Here is a 5,900-nt window from a genome sequence, read left to right as displayed (position 1 = left end):
TTTGTTGTGGTCACACACCCAACCTGTCTGCCAACTTTCATCTGAATCCGTCCACAACTTTTTTGAGATATCATCCTACATCTTTGTTTAGGCCGATCCCTCAATGATGAATAATCACGAACAAAAACTATCTCATAGTCGGATCCGAATTCTGATCTTGACCAAAATCTAATCATTTCTTCCTTGTTACACAACCAACCTGCCGACCAAATTTAATACGGATCCGTATACAACTTATTTAGGTATTCTATACACAGACAGACAGACAAACAAGCCGGCAGGCGGCCATGGGTCACCGAGCATCCGATGACCTTTGACTCCTGATCTGAGTTGATCTAGTACTAAGTACTCACGAAATTTCAATCGAATCAGTTAATCCGTGTATGAGCAAGGGGGCTTTGAATGGTCATTTTGCCCGAACAATGCACTCATTGACCTTTGACCCCTGACCTATCTGAGATAGGTCAATATGTCCTGATGCAAAGTTGTAGGACCCATTGAGTACTCTGTACCTATGAACTTTCATTTGTATCGGTTAACCCGTGAAGGAGCAAGGGGGATTTGAATAGTCATTTTGCCTGAAAAATGCACTCATTGACCTTTGACCCCCTGACCTATCTGAGATAGGTCAATATGTCCTGAAGCAAAGTTGTAGTACCCATTGAGTACTATGTACCTATAAAATTTCATTGGTATCGGTTAATCCATGTAGGAGCAAGGGGGAGTTGAATGGTCATTTTGCCTGAAAAATGCACTCATTGACCTTTGACCCCTGACCTATCTGAGATAGGTCAATATATCCTGAAGCAAAGTTGTAGTACTCATTGAGTACTATGTACCTATGAACTTTGATTCATATCGGTTAATCCGTGTAGGAGCAAGGGTGCCTTGAATGGTAATTTCACCCTAAAAATGCACTTATTGACCTTTAACCCCTGATATACTCGAGATAGGTCATTATGCAAATGAGCAAAGTTGTAGCACTCTTTACGGTCGATAAGCATGTAAAGATTCATTCGATTGGGTTCAACCGTCTTGGAGCGAGTGTACTTTGAATTTTCAGCGGGAATGCTCAATGGCCCTCGGACACCCAAGTTGAGAGTGTTACCATTTGGAAACTATAAGATATAGAACAAAATGGATGTCATATCGAGGATAGAGAATCACCTTAAGATTATGCATACCAAATCTCATCGAGTTCCATCTACTGATAACTACTCGGTATCAATTTGAATGAAAAGTACCGAAAATGTGGTTTGATATCAGAAATCCCCAAAGTTCGAGGGGGTGCTGTGGGTGAACAAAGATATAAATTGAAAATCCGGCTCGAGCGTTTGTGCACAATGCATTCCAGATGATTAGTGTGAATTTTTATGACCATCTGACTATAACCCGAGGTCTTGGAGGAGTAGCATTTGGCGCGAAGGTACCTCCAGCTCTCGCATATTATCAATTTTTGCCCTTTGACCCCTGACCTAAGCAATATCGGTCAATATGTCCTGAGGCGAAGTTGTAGTACTCATTGCGTGCTATGAACTTGCAAAGTTTCATTCGGATCGATACACTCACCTGGTCGCTAGGGGGCCTTCAATTTTCGCCAATTTTTGGGCATACCCCATTTGTAGGGGGCGCTGAGGGTAAACTATTCCATATATCACAAAAACCGGAATATATTTGGTAGAGCATCATCTGTAGATGATGCATGCCAAATTCCATAATCCTACGTGGGATAATGGCTTTCGGAATTGATTTCGCGTGAACGGTACCGATTTTGAAGGTTTTTTTGGCTGTTGCTCGGGAACCAAAGCGTCCCGAGCAACCATCACAATTTCCAAAGCACTACGTCATAAGATGTAACTACCACCCGAGTTTGGTTAAAATCGGACCACGTTTACTACCAATTATGCTGATGACAAACAAACAGACAGAATTACTGACAATAAGGGTCACCTATTTCGTTGACCGAACAGACAAGCCGGGAGGCGACATGGGTGGTCGCTATATAATTGCATACTAGTCATACAGTTTTTGACAAAGAGGTTGATTATAGTGCGCATAAAAGTGCTGAAGCCGATTTTTGATTTTCGAAAAAAAATATATATATAAATATTTTTCGGATTTTTTCAAAAATTGAAAAGTCCCGTTGCTTGGCAATGGTGGCATCCATAGCAACGATGCTCAAAAGCATACAACTAGATCCTGTTATGAACCTACCAGTCAAGTTTCATCAAAATCGGTTGACTCCTCTGGCCTCTAGAGCTGTCCATTACATACAAACAGACAGACGGAAAACCTGAGAATAACGGTAGTCTAGCGACCACCCAACAGAGAGGGGTGAAAACATAACCTTCACCTTCGGTTGTGGAGGTAAAAGTGCAAACACAGGCACATTTTTAAACATGTAAAAAATTTTTTTTAATGAAATTTTGCATTTGCAAACAACATTGTGGTACGCATGAAATATGTAACAATTTTTTGGATTGGACCGCCGTTTCATGCCCCAGGAAGTGGGGATCGTGGTTAAAACAGAAGATATTTTTAAAACTCAAAATTTGAAGTTGAGTCATTGCTGGTGGAACTTTGTTCAATCTATCAACTTTGCTTTCGATGGGAACCATGGGGATTTGCGATGGCATGCCATCGACTTCACTTTGGTGTGATTACATTCATGAAGGAGAACTGTTTCATGTTTTCTTCTGCCATCTCTTCCATAAACATGATTTCCTTCATTCATTCATGAGCAAATACCACCCGTCGCTTCGCTGACGGTAATACAGAAGGAGGGAGGGAGAAAAAGAGGGGGGAAGAGTGAGGGAGAGCACTTTGGGAGAGTGAAGAGGAGGGAGGGGGAGCGAGGAGGGGTTTGGGAATGGATGACAGTGTGAGGTGAGAGGAAAGGAAGGCAGACGTATGATGGAGCATTAATTATGATTCATACCGTCTCATCAAAATGACTCTGCAGAGAATAACAATGAAGATGGAAACAAAATAATGTCTGAAATCCATTTTCTTCCGCTCAGACTATAAACACGGACTGGAGACAAACTCCTGTCCAAACATAAATACCACGCAGAGCCAAGCTGGCCAGAAACAAACACTGCTCGGACACGTCTGGAGACAAACACCATCCAAACATAACCACCGTCCGGATATCTCCAGAGACACAGAGACAGAGGTGGGGGGAGGTGATTTAGCAGAAATAATGTTATGCCTTATTCTCACACGCACACGCACACGCACACGCACACACACGTTTGGCCGATATCGGCAGGTTGGTATTGGTGTGATTACCAATTAAAGTACTTACTTTATACAACCCAGAAACCTTGAGTCGCTGTTACCGAAAAACAACATTGCATTTATGTAGAAGTTTCAGGAATATGTTCACAAACATTATTCTTTATAAACAGCTGCATGTGACTGGAGGAAAAAAACAATTGGCTTGGTCATTTCGAAAACACTATTATGGCAAATGGCTCAGAAATCGGGTGATATTTCACAACAACTCACTCAGGGTGATGGAGCAAGAACCACTCGCTTAGTGTGAGGGAGCACGAACCACTCGTTTAGTGTGATGGAGCATTAACCACTCGCTCAGCATTGATGGAGCACAAACCACTCGCTCAGGGAGATGGAGCACAAACCACTCACTGAGTGTGATGGAGCATGAACCACACGCTCAGGGTGACGGGGCATGAACCACTCGTTTAGTGTGACGGAGCATTAACCACTCACTCAGCATTGATGGAGCACAAACCACTCGCTCAGGGAGATGGAGCACAAACCACTCGCTCAGGGAGATGGAGCACAAACCACTCATTCAGTGTGATGGAGCATGAACCACATGCTCAGGGTGACAGGGCATGAACCACTCGTTTAGTGTGATGGAGCATTAACCACTCGCTCAGCATTGATGGAGCACAAACCACTCGCTCAGTGTGATGGAGCACAAACCACTCGCTCAGGGAGATGAGCACAAACCACTCGCTCAGGGAGATGAGCACAAACCACTCGCTCAGGGAGATGAGCACAAACCACTCGTTCAGGGAGATGAGCACAAACCACTCGCTCAGGGAGATGAGCACAAACCACTCGCTCAGGGAGATGGAGCACAAACCACTCACTCAGTGTGATGGAGCATGAAACACTCGCTCAGGGTGACGGAGCATGAACCACTCGCTCAGGGTGACGGAGCATGAACCACTCGCTCTGAATGATGTGGTGTAGCAAAAGCGTCCACAGAGAGTAAACGGTTCACTCAGAATGACATAGCGCAGTCCTGCTATTGACAATCGGCGCTCGGGAAGTGGCTTAAGCACTCCAATTAAATGGTTGATGAGGAACGGTTGGCGAGGTTGTCACTGCATACCATAAAGATACCTTTAACTTTAAAGCCTGTCTTCACCACAAATGCAGCAGTTAATGACATAAAATGATTTTATCAACAAAAGTGTTGCAGCTGAATGCAGAACAACCTTGGAGACCACAAAGTTCAATCGCTCGTGAAATAAGCATTAAAGAAATTCCGCCATTTTGCCTGCTCATCTGTTCATGTGTCACATGGTACATCGGTTCAAGGTCCATGCAAATTTTTTCACTTTTTTTTAAACATCCATTTTTTTTACCAGATTTGCTTTGATTCCCTGTAGAGCACCTCACAAAACTTCCAAAAATATAGAGATAGATCTGGTAGATGCTATGGAAAGGCAGTCCTCTGGGGGACAGGGCATGACATTTCACAGTGAATGCATTGAATCATATAGCTCAATTCATCCATTGGGACCATACTCTGTGCAGAGCGTTGGTGCTGCCGAAGCAGTCTCCTTGGCTATTGGGCACAATCCAGGATGTGTCTCCACTCCGACACAGGATACCAGCAAGCTGGCACTTATATTGTTGACGTCGGAAGGTTGCCAGGCAAAGTAAACCCCACATGGTATTAATTCAACAGCCGAGTGGGATTTGAACTCAGGATCCTCAGATCCCAAGCCCATCACCCTCACCATTAAGCCAACACCGAGCATATATAGCTCAATGAAGCCAGTGAGTTTTGTTGCACTCCAAATTTTTTTGTTTCCTCAATATAATTCTCCAAACAGCAGAAAAAGATAAGTTTAATGCTTTGGAAATTACACATTTTCTTGTGTACGTATAGAGGAGGGAACATCCAAATCTACCTACATGTACCACGTCTGTGTGTGCTGTATACGTACCTCTACCTTGTAGTAACTGTCGACTGGACATCCTGATCACGACACGAACTGTACTGTCCAGCTCGGTATGTGGCTTAAGCACTTAAGCACTCAAGCACTCCAATGGAACGCCTGGCTTGACAAGCGATTACCAATTGCCCTCGATACAACTATGCACCTGGAAACGCCAGTGCAATATCTGAATTGGACAAATCAACACTTTTTGGGGGAGTCAGAACTGCTGATACTTTCAAATCTGGAACTGACATTTTCTTGTAATCCTTAGTTGAAAAGATTCTCTCAGTTTTTCATATGCGCAAATGAAATAAAGCCACAAACGCTGGTGTCTCCAGGTGTTTATAAGCATTGCAATATACCCAGAAATTCATCGCTATGATAATATGAGTGAGGAAAGTGAAAAAAAACTATCATGAAGAAATCGTTGCGGCCTGTTCCAAGTTAAAGCTTGGTTGAGCAGGCCAAAAAACATGGCGGCTTCAGACCCCAGCGAGGTTACTCAGGAAACGCCTTGAGACCCCAGACGGCGAGGTGGTCGAGCATTGCCTGATGAAGGATATAATTAAATAAGGCCGTTAATTATCTTCAAACGGGGTGTTTTAATTAACCCAAACACCCAATTTTCACACTTGTTCTTCCTTGGAATTTTCTTAGTATGCATGCAAAGTTTCAAGCTGCTCGGTTTTATAG

Source organism: Eptatretus burgeri, chromosome 1 (genome assembly GCF_056783735.1).
Source record: "Eptatretus burgeri isolate ZD-2024b chromosome 1, Ebu_testis_v1, whole genome shotgun sequence".
NCBI classification, from domain to species: Eukaryota; Metazoa; Chordata; class Myxini; order Myxiniformes; family Myxinidae; genus Eptatretus; species Eptatretus burgeri.
The sequence above is the reverse complement of the archived record's forward strand: the minus strand, read 5'-3'. Positions refer to the sequence as shown.